This window comes from Stegostoma tigrinum, chromosome 22 (assembly GCF_030684315.1).
Source record: "Stegostoma tigrinum isolate sSteTig4 chromosome 22, sSteTig4.hap1, whole genome shotgun sequence".
Classification (NCBI taxonomy): domain Eukaryota; kingdom Metazoa; phylum Chordata; class Chondrichthyes; order Orectolobiformes; family Stegostomatidae; genus Stegostoma; species Stegostoma tigrinum.
The window spans coordinates 32,720,824-32,740,310 of NC_081375.1; positions in this window are offsets into that span (position 1 = coordinate 32,720,824).

Here is a 19,487-nt window from a genome sequence, read left to right on the forward strand (position 1 = left end):
AAATAATGACCAGCAGATGGTGCTAAGTGTCTTCAAATAAGCCTTTAATAGAGAAACTTAAGGAAATAGATTTGTCAACCAAGAATGCTGAAATTTGGTCCGCAAATCGTAATTCACGTGTGGGAGCTGGCAAAATTAGGTAGGCGTTAGAGGAAAGTAAAATTTGTCTAGTGACACGGTTATTTTCATGCGCCACAAATACTGGGATGAGGTTCAGTTTTTATTCAGATTTCCAAATTTGAAAGTTGTGTGCTCATGATAGAAGGCATGGATGGACTGAGTTCACATATGTCGCAGGTTTTGCAGCTTCGAGCTTGCAATACTTGCCGGGTTACCTTCATTTCTGGCCAGAAAAGATGTCAATCAAATGTCTATTTGAGGCTAATCTGTTCAGCAAATATTGCCTGGAGTTTGAAGTCTAGTAGGTAGTATCCCCTTTGACATGCAAAAGAAAATGCCTGAAACCTGAAAGTCACTGAACATGCAATTCTGTTCTCCAGTTTTACAGGGTAGCTTTCTTTGTTTCTTTTTGCATGAGAAATGGCTGTTCTGACAATGCAGTATTATAACCAGTTCTGCAGAGTAGAACAGCTTCCTGAAACATCAGCCTCTGTGCTCCTCAGGTGTTGCTTGGTCTACCAGCTCCAGCTGGTAGTGTTCTTCCAGCTCCACACTCTGTTATTCCTCTTTCCCACTCCACATTTAATCACAACAGTTTTTTTTTAAGAAAGCACCTTGCCACAGCTTTGTGAGTGATGAGACGTTTACATGCTGCAATTGTAAGAAATCCTTGTTAAAACAAAGAAATGAGAAAAAAAATGCTTCAAATTTCACACAAACATCCAGGCTTCACAGATGCACATGCATATAGAAGTTACAAAGTGGGAAGACAGGGCAGGTCTCGTTTTATTTTCAAGTCAGAATTCAATGGTGCACAGCTCTTAAAGATGATTCTGGTTTCGACTGGGGATTTGATGTTCTCTAGGTCCAGTGACAAGTGCTTTCAAAATGTTGATTGATATATTTTCTTATGGAAACAGTAGCTGATTTTTAAAATACTGCTTGTAGCATGGAATTGACGACCAAAATACAGCTCGAGCTTGCAGGGTGGGTGGAGAGAACGCGTCCTCTTAGATGTCCTGCTTCTGCAGTGTCTCCTTCCACTGTTTGGAGGGTTTAGTTGGCACATCACATGACCCATTCATCCACTAACCAGTTGTCCAAATATAATCACAGCAAAGAGATAATGGGAACTGCAGATGCTGGAGAATCTAAGATAACAAAGCGTAGAGCTGGATGAACACAGCAGGCCAAGCAGCAGCTTATGAGCACAAAAGCTGACGTTTCGGGCCTAGACCCTTCTTCAGAAATTGGGGAGGGGGAGAGGGGGAGGCAGATCAAACATGGATAAAGGAGAAGATAGGTGGAGAGGAGACAAACAAGTTAAAGGGGCGGGGATGGAGCTGGTAGAGGTGAGTGTAGGTGGGGAGGTAGGGAGGGGATAGGTCAGTCCGGGGAGGACGGACAGGTCAAGGGGGTGGGATGAGGTTAGTAGGTCGGAAATGGAGGTGCGGCTTGGGGTGGGAGGACGAACAGGTTAGGGAGGCGGAGACGAGCTGGGTTGGTTTTGGGATGTGGTGGGGGGAGGGAGAGATTTTGAAGCTTGTGAAGTCCACATTGGTACCATTGGAGTCCAGGGTTCCCAAGCGGAATATGAGTTGCTGTTCCTGCAACCTTCGGGTGGCATCATTGTGGCACTGCAGGAGGCCCATGATGGACATGTCGTCTAAGGAATGGGAGGGCGAGTTGAAATGGTTCGCGACTGGGAGGTGCAGTTGTTTGTTGCGAACCGAGCGGAGGTGTTCTGCAAAGTGGTCCCCAAGCCTCTGCTTGGTTTCCCCAATGTAGAGGAAGCCACATCGGGTACAATGGATACAATATACCACATTGGCAGGTGTGCAGGTGAACATCTGCTTGATATGGAAAGTCATCTTGGGGCCTGGGATCGGGTTGAGGGAGGAGGTGTGGGGGCAAGTGTAGCACTTCCTGCAGTTGCAGGGGAAGGTGCCGGGTGTGGTGTGGTTGGAGGGGACTGTGGAGCGGACAAGGGAGTCACAGGGAGAGTGGTCCCTTCGGAAAGCAGATAAGGGCGGGGAGGATAAAAAGCCTTTGGTGGTGGGGTTGGACTGCAGATGGCGGAAGTGTCGGAGGATGATGCGTTGTATCCGGAGGTTGGTGGGGTGGTATGTGAGGACGAGGAGGAATCTCTTTTGGTGGTTATTGCAGGAACGGAGTGTGAGGGATGAGGTGCGGGAAATGTGGGAGACACAGTTGAGGGAATTCTTGACCATTGCGGTCCTTGAAGAACGAGGACGTCTGGGATGTGCGGGAGTGGAATGCCTCATCTTGGGAGCAGATGCAGTGGAGGCTAAGGAATTGGGACTAGAGGTTGGCATTTTTGCAGAAGGTGGGTGGGAGGACGTGTATTCGAGGTAGCTGTGGGAGTCGGTGGGCTTGTAATGGATATCGGTTTCTAGCTCGTTGCCCGAAATGGAGACAGAGAGGTCCAGGAAAGTGAGGGAGGTGTTAGAGATAGTCCAGGTGAACTTGAGGTTGGGGTGGAAGGTGTTGGTGAAGTGGATGAACTGTTCGAGTTCCTCTTGGGAGCAAGAGGCAGCGCTGATATAGTCTTCAATGTAACGGAGGAAGAGGTGGGGTTTGGGACCTGTGTGGGTGCGGAAGAGGGATTGTTCCATATAACCTACAAAGAGGCAGGCATAGCTGGGGCCCATGCGGGTGCCCATGGCCACCCCCTTTGTCTGTAGGAAGTGAGAGGAATTGAAAGACAAATTGTTGAGGGTGAGGATGAATTCGGCTAAGCAGATGAGGGTGTCACTGGAGGGCGACTGGTCAGGCTTGTGGGACAGGAAGAAGCGGAGGGCCTATAGGCCATCTGCATGGGGAATGCAGGTGTATAGGGACTGGATGTCCGTAGTAAAAAATGAGGTGTTGGGGACTGGGGAATTGGAAGTTCTGGAGGAGATGGAGGGCTTGGGTGGCGTCACGGATGTCGGTAGGGAGTTCCTGGACCAAGGGGGAGAGAATGGATTCCAGATAGGTGGAGATAAGTTTGGTGGGGCAGGAACAGGCGGAGACAATGGGCAGGCAGGTTTGTGGATTTTGAGAAGGAGATAGAAGCGGGCGGTGTGGGGTTGGGGAAAAATCAGGTTGGAGGCTGTTAGTGGGAGGTCACCTGAGGTGATGAGGTTGATGGTTTGGTGCTCAGGGGTGGGGTCATGATCCAAGGGGTGGTAGGAGGAGGGTTGGAGAGTTGGCGTCTGCCTCGGCGATGTAGAGGTCAGTGCACTATCCTACCACTGCGCCTCCCTTGGCTGTGGGTTTAATGGTGAGGTTGGGTTTGGAGCGGAGGGAGCGGAGGTAGCGGAGGGCTGCCCGTTCTGCAGGGGAGAGGTTGGAGTGGGTGAGAGGGGTGGAGAGGCTGAGGCGATTGATGTCTCAACGGCAGTTGGGGATGAAGAGATCGATGGAGGGTAGGAGGCCTGGGGGTGGTGTCCAGCAGGAGGGGTTGTGTTGGAGGCGGGAGAAGGGATCAGTAGAGGGACGGTTGGGTTCACAGTTAAAGAAGTAAGCGCGGAGGCCGAGGCAGCAGTAAAGCTGCTCAATGTCCGAACATGATGGGTATTCGTTGATGTGTGGGTGGAGGGGAACAAAGGTGAGCCCCTTACTGAGGACTGACCATTCGTCATCAGTAAAAGGGAGGTCTGGGGTGGTGGTGAAGATTCGGCAGGGCTCAGCGTTGCCGTCTCCTCTGCAGCTGCTGGCTGTGGAGGCTGTAGGCGGAGCGATGTCGGCGTTGGCTGTGGGCCGGGTTGCATCGGCGGTGGTGGGTGGAGTTTGCGCCGGCGTTGGTTGTAGACAGAGTTCCGTCGGCGTCAGCAGTGGGCGGAGCTGCATCAGCCTCAGCGGTGGGCGGAGTTGTATCAGCATCAGCGGTGGGCGGAGTTGTATCAGCATCAGCGGTGGGCGGAGCTGCATCAGCCTCAGCGGTGGACGGAGTTGCATCAGCATCAGCCGTGTCCGGAGTTGCATCAGCGGTGGGCGGAGTTGCATCAGCGTATGTGGTGGACGGAGTTGCATCAGCATCAGCCGTGGGCGGAGTTGCATCAGTGTCAGTGGTGGGCGGAGCTGCATCAGCCTCAGCGGTGGGTGGAGTTGCATCAGCATCAGCCGTGAGCGGAGTTGCATCAGCGTCAGCCGTGGGCGGAGTTGCATCAGCATCAGCCGTGGGCGGCGTTGCATCAGCATCAGCGGTAGGTGGAGTTGCATCAGCATCAGCCGTGGGCGGAGTTGCATCAGCGGTGGGCGGAGTTGCATCAGCGGTGGGCGGAGTTGCATCAGCATCAGCCGTGGGTGGAGTTGCATCAGCGGTGGGCGGAGTTGCATCAGCGGTGGGCGGAGTTGCATCAGCATCAGCCGTGGGCGGAGTTGCATCAGCGGTGGGCGGAGTTGCATCAGCGGTGGGCGGAGTTGCATCAGCATCAGCCGTGGGTGGAGTTGCATCAGCGGTGGACGGAGTTGCATCAGCATCAGCGGTAGGTGGAGTTGCATCAGCATCAGCCGTGGGCGGAGTTGCATCAGCGTGAGCGGTGGACGGAGTTGCATCAGCCTCAGCGGTAGGCGGAGTTGCATCAGCGGTGGGCGGCATTGCATCAGCCTCAGCGGTGGGCGGAGTTGCATCAGCGTCAGCGGTGGGTGGAGTTGCATCAGCGTCAGCGGTGGGCGGAGTTGCATCAGACACAGCGGTGGGCGAAGTTGCATCAGCCTCAGTGGTGGGCGGAGTTGCATCAGCATCTGCGGTGGGCGGAGTTGCATCAGCGTCAGCAGTAGGCGGAGTGGCATCAGCATCAGCGGTGGGCGGAGTTGCATCAGCGTCAGCGGTGGGCGGAGTTGCATCAGCATCTGCGGTGGGCGGAGTTGCATCAGCGTCAGCAGTAGGCGGAGTGGCATCAGCATCAGCGGTGGGCGGAGTTGCATCAGCCTCAGCGGTGGGAGGAGTTGCATCAGTGGTGGGCGGAGTTGCATCAGCCTCAGCGGTGGGCGGAGTTGCATCAGCGGTGGGCAGAGTTGCATTAGCCTCAGCGGTGGGCGGAGTTGCATCAGCCTCAGCGATGGGCGGAGTTGCATCAGCGGTGGGCAGAGTTGCATCAGCCTCAGCGGTGGGCAGGGTTGCATCAGCGTCAGCGGTGGGCGGAGTTGCATCAGCCTCAGCGGTGGGCGGAGTCGCATCAGCCTCAGCGGTGGGCGGAGTTGCATCAGCGGTGGGCAGAGTTGCATCAGCCTCAGCGGTGGGCGGAGTTGCATCAGCCTCAGCGGTGGGCGGAGTTGCATCAGCGGTGGGCAGAGTTGCATCAGCCTCAGCGGTAGGCAGAGTTGCATCAGCATCAGCGGTGGGCGGAGTTGCATCAGCCTCAGCGGTGGGCGGAGTCGCACCAGCCTCAGCAGTGGGTGGAGTTGCGTCCGTGCCCTTGATGGGTGGAGCGGTGTTGGCTGTGGGCGGAGTGGGGTAAGCAGCGGCAGTAGCAGTGACGTTACTGTCTGTGGTGTTGGTTTTGGAAATGGAGGCGGTGGCTACAGCAGTGATGACGTTCGCTGCCCCGGCAGTGGTGTACCCGGCGGTCGCGGATGTGACGTCATCTGTGGGTTCTCTGACAGTGACCTCATGGCCAATGGCGGCGGGTACTGATTCATACTTCAGGTGTAATTTGTTTGTAACACAGATTTTGATCTCGCTGCCAGAGTCTGATTGTAAAATATAATTGCACTTAATGCTTGCCCTCCACCCAGTTAAAAACACAGTTGATCATCTGGACATTGATAATTTTTGGACTCAGCACCGACATTCATTTCCCGCATTACACCGGCACGGACATTCATTTACCGCATTACACCGGCACAGACATTCATTTAACGCATTACACCGGCACCGACATTCATTTACCACATTACACCAGCACCAACATTCATTTACCGCATTACACCAGCACCGACATTCATTTACCACATTACACCGGCACCGACATTCATTTACCGCATTACACCAGCACCGACATTCATTTACCGCATTACACCGGCACCAACATTCATTTACCGCATTACACCAGCACCGACATTCGTTTACCGCATTACACCGGCACGGACATTCGTTTACCGCATTACACCAGCACCGACATTCGTTTACCGCATTACACCGGCACGGACATTCGTTTACCGCATTACACCGGCACGGACATCCATTTACCGCATTACACCGGCACCAACATTCGTTTACCGCATTACACCAGCACGGACATTCGTTTACCGCATTACACCAGCACTGACATTCGTTTACCACATTACACCAGCACGGACATCCATTTACCGCATTACACCGGCACCGACATTCATTTACCGCATTACACCGGCACGGACATTCGTTTACCCCATTACACCGGCACCGACATTCGTTTACCGCATTACACCGGCACCGACATTCATTTAACGCATTACACCGGCACAGACATTCATTTCCCGCATTACACCGGCACGGACATTCATTTACCGCATTACACCGGCACTGACGTTCATTTCCCACATTACACCAGCACCGACACTCATTTACCGCATTACTCATCTATGTAATGGGCAGATTTTCTCATTGGTTTGACAGCAGTGTCTAGTTAGTAATCCATTTTTCTACTGCAGCGTAGAAGCATGAAACAGCTAACTTCACCTGTTACTCAGAATACTTGACATACTTAACCCCTCTAGGTTAATCTGAGGCAATCTGGGCACTTTCCCGGCCCAAAAGTGACATCATTAAGTCTATTCATCAATTTGTGATGTACCGTGCGAAATGATCGGTTTGGGATTGCCATTATCCCACAGGATAGCTTTGATATGCCATATTTCTTCATCAAAAATTCGCAGTGACCAAACAGCTCACGCCCTATTTATGAGGTTGCTTAAATTGCCAATGTTACACTGTAGAAATCTCTGTGAATATTGAGGTAGACACTAGTAGTCAACGCCCCAGTCAATTTTGTAACTGAGACATCAAGGAAAGGGAACTCATTTGCTCTATTTCAAGGTGAATTTCCCCTTCCCTTGGCATCTCCAGTGAATTTTCCTGACAAGTGCAAGATGAAAAGCTTCAAAAAATGTCTTTGTGTCAGTGATATTTTACTGAGACATGCTTTTACACGATAAACACACACAATTAAAATGGCAGTATTGAACAGCAGGACTTGTCAGCTTCTAAAAAAGGAAGATTTGAGTTTAACTAGATATGATTTCCATTAATAAAGAAAATGACAAAGAAATCAGTTTTATTGACTGAGCTCCTGCTTTTACATAAGAAATAAGAGCTTGAGTAGTCCATTCAGTCCCTCAGTCTGGTTATTGTATTTAAAGAGATCATGCTTGATTTTGTATATCAATACCATTTACCTGAACTATTCCCATGTTTCATATGTCTTTAATATGTAGAAATCTATCAATTTCAGTCATGAACAAAGTCAGCGACTTCCTTTACAGCCCTTTGGGCCAAAGAACTCTAAAGATTTACTACTCTCAGTGAAGAAATCCCCCCTCATCTCAGTCTTAAATGGCAAGTTTTAATTTATCTTCAGAGAATAATTTAGGGTAGCCCGGTTGCTCAGTGGTTAGCACTGCTGCTTCACAGTGCCAGGGACTTAGATTTGATCCCAGCCTTAGGTGATTGTGTAGAGTTTGTACATTCACCCCATATCTGTGTGGGTTTCCTCCAGTTTCTTCCTACAATCCAAAGATATGGTGGTTAGACGAATTGGCCATGCTTAATTGTCCATTGTGTCCAGGATGTGTAGGCTAGGTGGATTAGCCAAGAGAAATGCATTATTACAGGGATGGGGTGGATCTAGGTGGGATGCTCTTTGGAGGATTGGTATGGACTTGATGGGCCGAATGGTCTGCTTCCACACTGTAGGGATGTTATGATTGTAATAAATATACAGGGCAATCAGCCTTGACTTTGTTCAAAGTAGTGTGGACCATAGAGAGTTATATAGTGTGCAAAGGAATAGAAAATAGGTTGGTCAGACAATGACAATGCACTGAATGATCTAAAAACTGAGATGATGGGAAAAATGAGAAAATTTAATTTAGTTTGTGTTGTATTTAATTATCTTTGTAACCTAATCGATTGTGGTACAATAATAAGTCTTGAAGTGTCACATAGCTGAGCAATGTCGCATGGCAGGTTTTCATTCAGATGCAGATCATTATGACCTTCCAATTTGGTCACATTTACCTGAGCACAATAAATTTACATCTCATTGTGTTTAAAGTATATCATCCGTTTGGGACTCCTTAATTTAATTGCTAAAATCACAGTTCATCAGCGTCAAATTAATCTGTTGAATCATTAAGTTTCTAATTATACCACTCCAGACTGAATTTCATTTATTTCGAAACTGTCATTGAAATGGTTCTGAGTCTACTTCCATTGTCTTATTAAAAACACAAATTAAGGACTCCAAAATATATGAAATGACAGTAGTTATTTAGATGAGATTAATGAGAATTCTTGAAGAAATGACACAATTAACAGAAATTGAAATTTTCCATGGCTTTCCTGTGGCTAATTTTATTAAATGCTGGGTTTTTTTTATAGTTTCTGGTACAAAATTAACCTACTTTAGGTTGAGATTTCCTTCATCATCTTTCTTGCTTATTGGCTTATTTGCATTGCTGATGACACCATCTAAAGCTCATGCACAAGTATATAACTATTGACTCTATGTCACACGAATGCTCTGTCAATTTACTATACAAATACTTATTTCCATTTTCATAAAAGTAAATTTAATCTGATAAGTCAACCTTTTTGATGATTCTAGAAGTATACTGCAGGACTACTTTCCCCTTTAATTTCCTCTTCTTAACTCATTGATTAATGAAAACGGAAAGAACTGTGGATGCTGGAAATCAGAAAAAAATATAGGAACTGCTGGAAATTTCAGCAGGTCTGGCAGCATCTGTGGAGAGAAATCAGAGTCAGTATTTTGGGTCTAGTGACACTTCCTCATTGAGTAATGCTTGGTTTCAGTTCTGAATGTTGCTGGCATTATCTGATACATTTCTCAAAATTACATTATATTGTGTTGGAATCTATGTTCTACTCATCAAAAAGACTTGTGCTTCCAATATTTACAAGTGCCAGCCCCATTTCCAGTGCAGCTACCTGAAGACCTTAAGACCCAATGGTCTCTAATGGTCTCCATTGTAGTTACCCATTGTCTACCATTCACAAAGTTGATCATATTCAAATCTCTGCTGCACATACCTTGTCCTGTGGTAAGTCTCACATGCCCGTGATGATCCATGCCAGCTATCCCTTCTTTCTTATTTGCCTGACCAGGGTCAGTAATAAGATACACAGATTCCCAATGGAGGAGTTACCTGTGCAAACCTCCAGAGCAGGAATCTTCCCAGCTGAAACTATACATCCCAGACGAGGAATTCAGACAGCTAGCAGTGGGGTGGCTCAATTTTGAAACCATTCCCTTTCTTGTGATATATGTAGTATGTAGTTTCAGAGATAGTAGGAACTGCAGATGCTAGAGAATCTGAGATAACATGGTATAGAGCTGGGTGAACACAGCAGACCAAGCAGCATCAGAGGAGCAGGAAAGCTGACGTTTCGGGCCTAAGCCTTTCTTCAGAAAAATGGAATGCTGCGAGTGAGATGGCAAGAAACCTTTCTGTTCACAATCCGTGTAGATTTTGAGAAGGACCTAACACAATCAGAAGTGAGAATCCGGATTTGATCCATCTGCAGTCTAACTGTTGTCTGTGCCATTGTGCTCCATTACGTCTCCTCCACTGCTGGCTAATTGGATGAGATAACATTCACCTTGTTCCACCCAACTTATTGTAAACAGAGCATCACTTTCATTGTGTCTGATTTCTTCACAGCTTGCCCCTCTCATCCCCAAGGATTTAGCTATGATCTAAGTGAATTTACCGAGAAAAGAAAATGGCAGCAGAAACACAATCCCTTAACTTTGGGCCTGAATGGCTTCATGCATTGTTAGGTGGTGGGAATATTAGTTCCCCACCCCTCTCGCCAGCATTGCCAAAGTATAAGTTAGCAGATTACCATTATGGAAGAGAAGAAATGCTAGCACTTTATGTAAAGGATCTCAAGATTCCCATGGATCTAACTGATAAGGAGATTCTTCCTATTTTACAAGAGGAGCCCCTACCACCTTTCACACTTGTACTTTTTTCAGAAGAAGAAGAGAGAAATTTTTCTATGTCTGTAAATAGCACAGCAGTACTAAGATTAAGTGGTTGGGGCATCAAGAGATAGAAGTTCCTCAAGAGATAGACGTCAAGGGCAAGGTAAAAGTGGTCTTACCAAAGAAGTTTTGATGAAGTTGAAGGGGGTTTTGGCCAAGGAGTTCGAGAAATGCACAGATCACAGAGTTGGGAGGAAAGGGGAGAGCGACGGTTTGAAAAACCAGGGTGAAAAGACCAAGGTTCAAGTCATCCTATGGACCAACACTCCAACTTGGGGCTCCAAATGATTTCCTGTCATCCTCTGAGTTCCTTTTAAAATCAGGGAGATCATCTTTTGAAGAAATGGGATCATCAAGAAGGAAGCACCCGTTCAAAGAGTGAGAACTGGCGAGTCAGGAGAGATGAGCAGAATGGTGAGGATGACGACGGAGGTTGGCGTTTAGCAAGTCCTTGCCAAGAAGGAGGCAGATAGCCGCCTCATAGTCCAGGTTGGAGAGAGAGCACAGAACGCAGAAGATGGTTTGATTTTGAGTACCGAGATAAAGATAATGGATGCGGTTACCGACGAGTGCGTTCCGGTAGTGGTAGTATGGTTGATGAAAAGGATAGCCTGCCTGATTGGTGTCTGGAAGATGCAGAGGAGGAGACGGGAACATTTGATTCTTCTGGAGCATTTTTCTCTTTAAAGAAAGCTCTTAAACAATCCATTCCAGAGGAACAGGAAGTAGATTTTAAACAGATGAAGGATGGCGAAGAGAGATCAAATTCAGAGGACAGTGAGGAGGGAGAAGCTAAGGAGCCTGATAAGAGAACCAAGGAGGCGGCTGATGAAGAAGCAAATAAAACTGATGAGACCAAGGCTGTTTCCTGTACAAATTCGTTGCCATTTCTTTTGGAGTCTCAGATAGCAATAGTTGCCAGCCCACCCGAAAGGGAAGAAAAGATGCAAGAAAAAACTGACAAAACTGAAGATGCACAACAAAGATCTGCCAAGGAAGTTAACAAAGTGTGAAGCTGGATGAACACAGCAGGTCAAGCAGCATCTCAGGAGCACAAAAGCTTATGTTTTGGGCCTAGAACCTTCATCTCAGAGATGAAGAGATGAAGGGTCTAGGCCTGAAACATCAGCTTTTGTGGTCCTGAGATGCTGCTTGGCCTACTGTGTTCATTCAGCTACACACTTTGTTACCTTGGATTCTCTAGCATCTGCAGTTCCCATTATCTCTGCCAAGGAAGTGATGGATACTTCAGCCCCATATCAAAAACTTTACTTCAAGCTGCTAATAGCACTCCTACTACAGCTGCTACGACTACAACTACAGTATTTTCACCTACGATCACAACAGTTGCAAACCAGAACATACCTCAGGATAATGAATATCTCTGAAACAATTTTAACCCCACTGCAAAGCCTATGTCTCTGAAACAACTTTAACCCCTTTCTTGTGACACGAGGTACCATGTTCCAAGTTTTAAATATCCTAAAGTCATGTTTCCAGTTGTTGAGAGAACGTGTGATAAAGGGAAAGGGGAATAGGTTAACAGGTTCTTGAGGAGGTAGCATGGCAAGTGCGTCAAGGGCAGGGTGCCAGGTTGGTGAGGCGTTGGGTGTCAGATGTTCTTTGATGAATTATCACCACAGCTTTCTGTGCGGTAATGTCCAATGATGGATTTGTTATGGGCCATTCCATTTTTTGGTTGAGATCTACAGGACCTGCTTGATTTAACGAAGTAGAGTCATTAAATGAGAACATGTTCTTGTCTGGTACCAGATGTAATTTACTGCACGATTGCAACTCTGTCCAAGTTATGCTGGTGTAATAAACATTGTTACTCAGTCAATGAGGGACACTTCAATTTCAGGTCTTATTGCTTTGAAATCCAAGTCATTTCCCCATTCCAATTCATTTCGAAAAGGGCGTGTATAATACATTCCTGAACAATAGTGCATTTCTTTCATTTTGAAGTATGTTTTAGTTCTCTACAATCCACCACATTTTGTGCAGCAGAGTTCCTAATACCATAACTCTAACCTTACCTGTTCTCCCTTCTGGACCATGTAGAGGTACTACTGTGGCTGTCAACATTATTTCCTTAGCTATGGTACAATATTTGATAATATCAAACCCTTGTCTAGTCCTAAGCAATCAGTCTTTCTTTGACCATCAGTCCTGCCATACCAGGAATCAGTTTAGCAAACCTTCATTGTACATCCTTCCTCAGATAAGGAGACCAAAACTGCACAGAATTCTCCAGATCTGGTCTTACCAATGCCGTATACAATTGTAGCAAGACATTCTTGCTCCTGTACTTGAAACCTCTTGACATGAAATCCAACATACCACTTACTTTCTTCACCACCTACTGCAACTGAATGCTTGCTTTCAGCAACTAGTATACAAGGACATCCAAGTCTGAATGCATTTTCCCCTTGCCCAATCGATCATCCTTCAGATAATAATCCGCCTCCCTCATTTTGCTGCCAATGTGGATAATCATGCTGACTGTGTCCAAACCTGTCACTGTTTTCCAAGTGCACTGCTATTAAATCTTTTGTAATGGACCCTAACATTTTCCCTACTGATATCAAGTTAATCGGGCTATAATTTCCTGTTTTCTCTGTATCTCTTTTTTTAAATAGTGGGGTTAGCTACACTTCAATGCTTAGTAACTGTTTCATTGTATTTGGATCTTGAAGAGTGACACCAATACATCCACTATTTCTGATGCCATTTCCTGAAATACACTGGGGTGTAAATTATTAGCCTCTGGGGATTTATTGCCCTTTAATCTCATCAATACCATTGACACTGTTACCAATATAACTTCTTTCGGTTCCTCCCTTTCACCACACCCTGTGTTGAGATGTTACTTGTGTCCTCTTTCGTAAATACAGAACTATAGTATGTAGTTTCAGAGATAGTAGGAACTGCAGATGCTGGAGAATCTGAGATAACAAGGTGTAGAGCTGGATGAACACAGCAGACCTGCTCCTAAGATGCTGCTTGGCCTGCTGTGTTCATCCAGCTCCACACTGTGTTATCTCCATAGTATGTAGTTACTTTGTTTCTCATCTCTGTTTCCCATTGTAACTTCTCCTATTTCTGACTATACAGGACCTACATTTGTCACCACTAATCTTTTTCTCTATATTTCTTCTCTTACTCAATCCTGTTGTGCTCCTTTGCTAGAATCTACACTGCTCCCAATCCCAGGTCTGCTTCCATATTCGTTTTTGGCCAATATGCATGCTCCTTTCTTGGATCTAATACTATGTCTAATTTCACTTGTTAACATTTTTCCCTTTTTTTTGTGCCAGACAGAAATGAACTGTTTTTGCAGTTCATCCCTGAACCCTTTATATGCTTGCCATTGCCTATTGACCATCAACTCAATGAGAAACATTTACCAATTTATCACAGCCAGCTCAGACTTCATACCATCATTCTTTATTTAGATTGAGGGTGCTAGTCTCAGAATAAAATATGTCACTCTCCACCTTAATGAAGAATTGTATTATATTATAGTCAGTCTTTAAGGGGCCATGTACAACTAGATTGCTAATTATTCCTTTCTCAAGTCAAGGATCATGATCAACATGACATGATTAACTGTACTAAAAAGAACAAAGAACAAAGAAAATTACAGCACAGGAACAGGCCCTTCGGCCCTCCAAGCCTGCGCTGATCGAGATCCTCTGTCTAAAATTGTCATCTACTTTCTAAGGGTCTGCATCCCTTTGTTCCCTGCCCATCCATGTACCTGTCCAGACACATCTTAAAAGACACTATCATGTCTGCGTCTACCACCTCCACTGGCAACGCGACCCAGGCACCCACCACCCTCTGTGTAAAGAACTTTCCACGCATATCTCCCTTAAGCTTTCCACCTCTCACTTTGAACTCATGACCCCTAGTAATTGAGTCCCCCACTCTGGAAAAAAGCTTCTTGCTATCCACCTTGTCTATACCCCTCATGATTTTGTAGACCTCAATCAGCTCCCCCCTCAATCTCCGTCTTTCCAATGAAAATAATCCTAATCTACTCAACCTTTCTTCATAGTTAGCACCCTCCATACCAGGCAACACCCTGGTGAGCCTCCTCTGCACTGTCTCCAAAGCATCCTTTTGGTAATGTGGTGACCAGATCTGTATACAGTACTCTAAATGTGGCCAAACCAAAGTCTTATACAACTGTAACACGACCTGTCAACTATTGTACTCAATACCCTGTCCGATGAAGGAAAGCATGCCATATGCCTTTTTGACCTAGCTATTGACCTGCGTTACCACCTTCAGGGAGAAATGGACCGGAACACTCAGATCTCTCTGTACATCGATTTTCTCCAGGACTTTTTCATTTACTGTAGAGATCGCTCTTGAATTAGATCTTCCAAAATGCATCACCTCTCATTTGCCCGGATTGAGCTCCATCTGCCATTTATCTGCCCAACTCTCCAGTCTATCTATATTCTGCTGTAATCTCTGGCAGTCCCCTTCACTGTCTGCTACTCCAACAATCTTAGTGTCATCTGCAAACTTGCTGATCAGACCACCTACAATTTCTTCCAAATCATTTACGTATATCACAAACAATAGTGGTCCTAGCACATATCCCTGTGGAACACCACTGGTCCCAGGTCTCCAATTTGAGAAATGCCCTTCTACTACTACTCTCTGTCTCCTGTTGCCCAGCCAGTTTTTTATCCATCTAGCTAGCACACCCTGGACCCCATGTGACTTCACTTTCTCCATCAGCCTGCCATGGGAATCCTTATCAAACGCCTTACTGAAGTCCATGTGTATGACATCTACAGCCTTTCCCTCATCAATCAACTTTGTCATGTCTCAAAGAATTCTGTTAGGTTGGTAAGACCTGACCTTCCCTGCACAAAACCATGTTGCCTATCACTGATGAGCCCATTTTCTTCCAAATGGGAATAGATCCTATCCCTCAGTATCTTCTCAAGCAGTTACCCTACCACTGACGTCAGGCTCACCGGTTGATAATTACCTAGATTATCCCTGCCACCCTACTTAAGCAAGTGCACAACATTAGCAATTCTCCAGTCCTCTGGGACCTCACCCGTGTTTAAGGATGCTGCAAAGATATCTGTTCAGGCCCCCGCTAATTCCTCTCTCGCTTCCCTCAAAAACCTGGGATAGATCCCATCGGACCTGGGGACTTGTCCACCCTAATGCCTTTTAGGATACCCAACACTTGTTTCATCCTTATGCTGACTTGACCTAGAGTAAGCACACATCTATCCCTAACCTCAACAGCTGTCATGCACCTCTCCTTAGTGAATACTGATGCGAAGTACATGTTAAGAATGTCACCCATTTTCTCTGACTCAATGCATAACTTTCTTTCTTTGCCCTTAAGTGGGCCAATCCTTTCTCTAGATACCCTCTTGCACTTTATATGTGAATAAAAGGCTTTGGGATTTTCCTTAACCATGCCTGCTCCCACAGTGTGTTGTGGAGCAGCATAAACTTAGCCGAGAGCAATGGGAGGAGAGAATCCAGGTTTGGCATGAAGAGCACCGTGGGATGCACAAGTAAGTTTGATACTCACCCAGTTGGCCACTGGATAGCACTTTTATTGAAGAAGTGCAGAAAGAATTGTCAACCTCTTTTCATAATTTGAACAATTTGAATTTGATTAGTGGAAGTATTGGGTGTTTTGGAGACTGGGCTTGTACTCAGCTCCTGGAGCCAAGGATTCAGACTAATGAGATCCTGGCAGGCAAAATGTATAAGCCCAGTGACATAGCAAAGCAAAGCACCTTGGGGCTTTAGCCATCATTTAGCCAATCCCCAAAGAAATGGTTGCAAGGATCACAATGTAAGAATGCTCCATCACATCACTTCCTTTGCAGATGGAAGATCACAAAATCACTATTCTTTTTCTTTCAGTGTATGGTTTTTGAGTGTTTCCTTCAACCAAATCAAGCTCTGAAGCATGCACATCAGACGTGTAAACAAAAGCCATTTTCAATCTCTAAGGTCATCTCTTTCATCCAAAACCAAATGCTGTGTATCTGCATTTTGCAACTTTTGCTTTTCACTCTTCTTACTAAGCTATCCTAATTGAAGTGGTGGCTGAAATATTAACGTCTACATGGTGCTTTTGCAATAGCCATAGGAGAGCTATTCATAGGGTTTCAATCCAGTGATAACAAGATGTAGAGCTGGATGAACACAGTAGGCCTAGCGGCATCAGAGGAGCAGGAAAGCTGACGTTTCGGGCCTAGACCCTTCTTCCCCTGCCTCATTTGTGAAGGGGGTTCTGAAATAAATAGGGAGAGAGGGGGAGGTGGATAGAAGATGGATAAAGGAGAAGATAGGTGGAGAGGAGACAGACAGATCAAAGAGACGGGGATGGAGCCTGTAAAGATGAGTGTAGGTAGGGAGGAGATAGGTCAGTCCAGGGAAGATAGACAGGTCAAGGGGGCAGGATGACGTTAGTAGGTCAGAGGTGGGGGTGGGGCTTGAGGTAGGAGGAGGGGATAGCTGGGAGGAAGGACAGGTTAGGGAGGCGGGGATGAGCTGGACTGGTTTTGGGATGCCATTGGGGAGGGGAGATTTTGATTCTTGTCAAGTCAACATTGATACCATTGGGCTGTAGGGTTTCCAAGCAGACTGAGTTGCTGTTCCTGCAACCTTCAGATAGCATCGTTGTGGCTTGCAGGAGGTCCAGAATGGACATCTTGTCTCAGGAATAAGAGGGGGACTTGAAATGGTTCGCTGAAAGAAGACAGAGGGTGGTGGTTGATGGGAAATGTTCATCCTGGAGACCGGTTGCTGGTGGTGTGCCGCGGTGGTCGGTGTTGGGTCCACTGCTGCTTGTCATTTTTGTGGATGACCTGGATGAGGGCGTAGAGGGAAGGGTTGGTGAATTTGCAGACGGCACTGGGGTCGGTGGAGTTGTGGATGGTGACGGGGGATGCTGTTGGTTGCAGAGAAGCATGGATGGGCTGCAGAGCTGGGCTGGCGGGTGGCGGGTGGAGTTTGGTGCGGACAGGTGTGGGGTGGTGCACTTTGGTAGGAGTGGCCGGAATGCAAGGTACTGGGCTGGTGGTGGGATTCTTGGTGGTGTGGATGGGCGGAGAGATCTCGGTGTCCACGTGCACAGATCCTTGAGGGTTGCCACCCAGGTTGACAGGGTTGTTGGGAAGGCATGCAGTGTTTTGGCATTTATTGATAGAGGGATCGAGTTCCGGAACCAAGAGGTTATGGTAAAGCTGTACAAAACTCTGGTGCAGCCGCATTTGGAGTATTGTGTACAGTTCTGGTCACCGCATTATAAGAAGGATGTGGAAGCTTTGGAAAGGGTGCAGAGGAGATTTACTAGGATGTTGCCTGGTATGGAGGGAAGGTCTTACGAGGAAAGGCTGAGGGACTTGAGGCTGTTTTCATTAGAGAGAAGAAGGTTGAGAGGTGACTTAATTGAAACTTATAAAATAATCAGAGGGTTAGATAGGGTAGATAGGGAGAGCCTTTTTCCTAGGATGGTGACGGCAAGCACGAGGCGACATAGCTTTAAATTGAGGGGTGAAAGATATAGGACAGATGTCAGAGGTAGTTTCTTTACTCAGAGAGTAGTAAGGGAATGGAACGCTTTGCCTGCAACTGTAGTAGATTCGCCAACTTTAGGTACATTTAAGTTGTCATTGGATAAGCGTAAGGACGTACATGGAATAGTGTAGGTTAGATGGGCTTGAGATCGATATGACAGGTCGGCACAACATCGAGGGCCGAAGGGCCAGTACTGTGCTGTAATGTTCTATGTTCTATGTCTGCTAACAGTATCTCATGTACTGCTAATTATATTTAGAAGTGTATTAATTTGTTTGGGTTCTAATCAGTATTTAGTTTGGAAACAATTCTATGTCTTCAGAGCATGCAACTTTATGAGACAGGAACAGGAGTAAGTAATATCAAGTAATCTCAAGACTACTGCTCAAGGTTGCTTAATAAGATCATGGCTGATCTAATTGGAATCTTGGTGCCCTATTCCAACTTATCCCTAACAATCTTTCAATCTGTTGTACACCAAGACCTATCCATCTCTGCCTTGAAAATGTTCAAAGACCCTGCTTCTATCACCTTTTGAAGGATCCTCTGAAAGAAAATGTTGCCCTCATTTCTGCCTCAAGGGGTGATCTCTTAAATAGACAACAACAGGAGGACTCAGTACACCCTAACGCATTAGCCACACTGCCCTACATCAAGAACATATTGGAACTGACACCAAGACTCCTACGACCACTAGGAATTATGGTGGCCCATAAGCCCACAGCCATGCTATGACAAACACTTACAAAGATTAATGACCCCATACCCACAATATGCAGAACCAACGTGGTTTACAAAATGCCATACAATGACTGCCACAAACATTACATTGGACAGACAGGAAGGAAACTAGCCATCAGAATGCACGAACATCAGCTAGCAGCAAAATGACATGACGAACTTTCCCTAACATTGGTACTCCCAAACAATGAAGGCCACCAGTTTAACTGAGACAATGTAGCCATTGTAGCCCAGGCCAAACATAGGCATGCATGGGAATTCCTAGAGGCACGGTTCTCAACCCATAATGCAATTGAATTGGATCCCATGTTCAAACCCATGAAGGACAGAACTGGAATTGACACACTCATTATAACAGACCAGACAGTACAGATTCCAACTGGAATGGAACACCATCACTTCATTGGAGATCTCATTAATGATGTTACCTAGCACGGTGACTAAACGTCTGAATGAAAACAAGCCAACTCAGTGAGCAAGTCAACAACCTCATCCACAACCCGAGCTACAGATCTTTGCAAAAACCTTAAGGATGACCTCTTACTTTTAAAAAAAACCTCTCATCCTTGATTCTCCAACAAAAGGGAAGCTCTATTCCACATCCGTGTTGTCAAGTCCCCTCAGGCTCTTACATGTTTTAATCACCTTTTATTCTTCTCAACCCTGGCAGGATACAGAAACGAATTATTGCAACACAGAATAAGGCCATTCAGCCCATTGTGCCCAGTTCTATTACCTGGTGACAATCTCTTGCTTTTCCTCTGTTTCACCATACAGACGTTCTGTCTAACTAATCGTCCAATATTCTCCTGAATGCTTCAATTG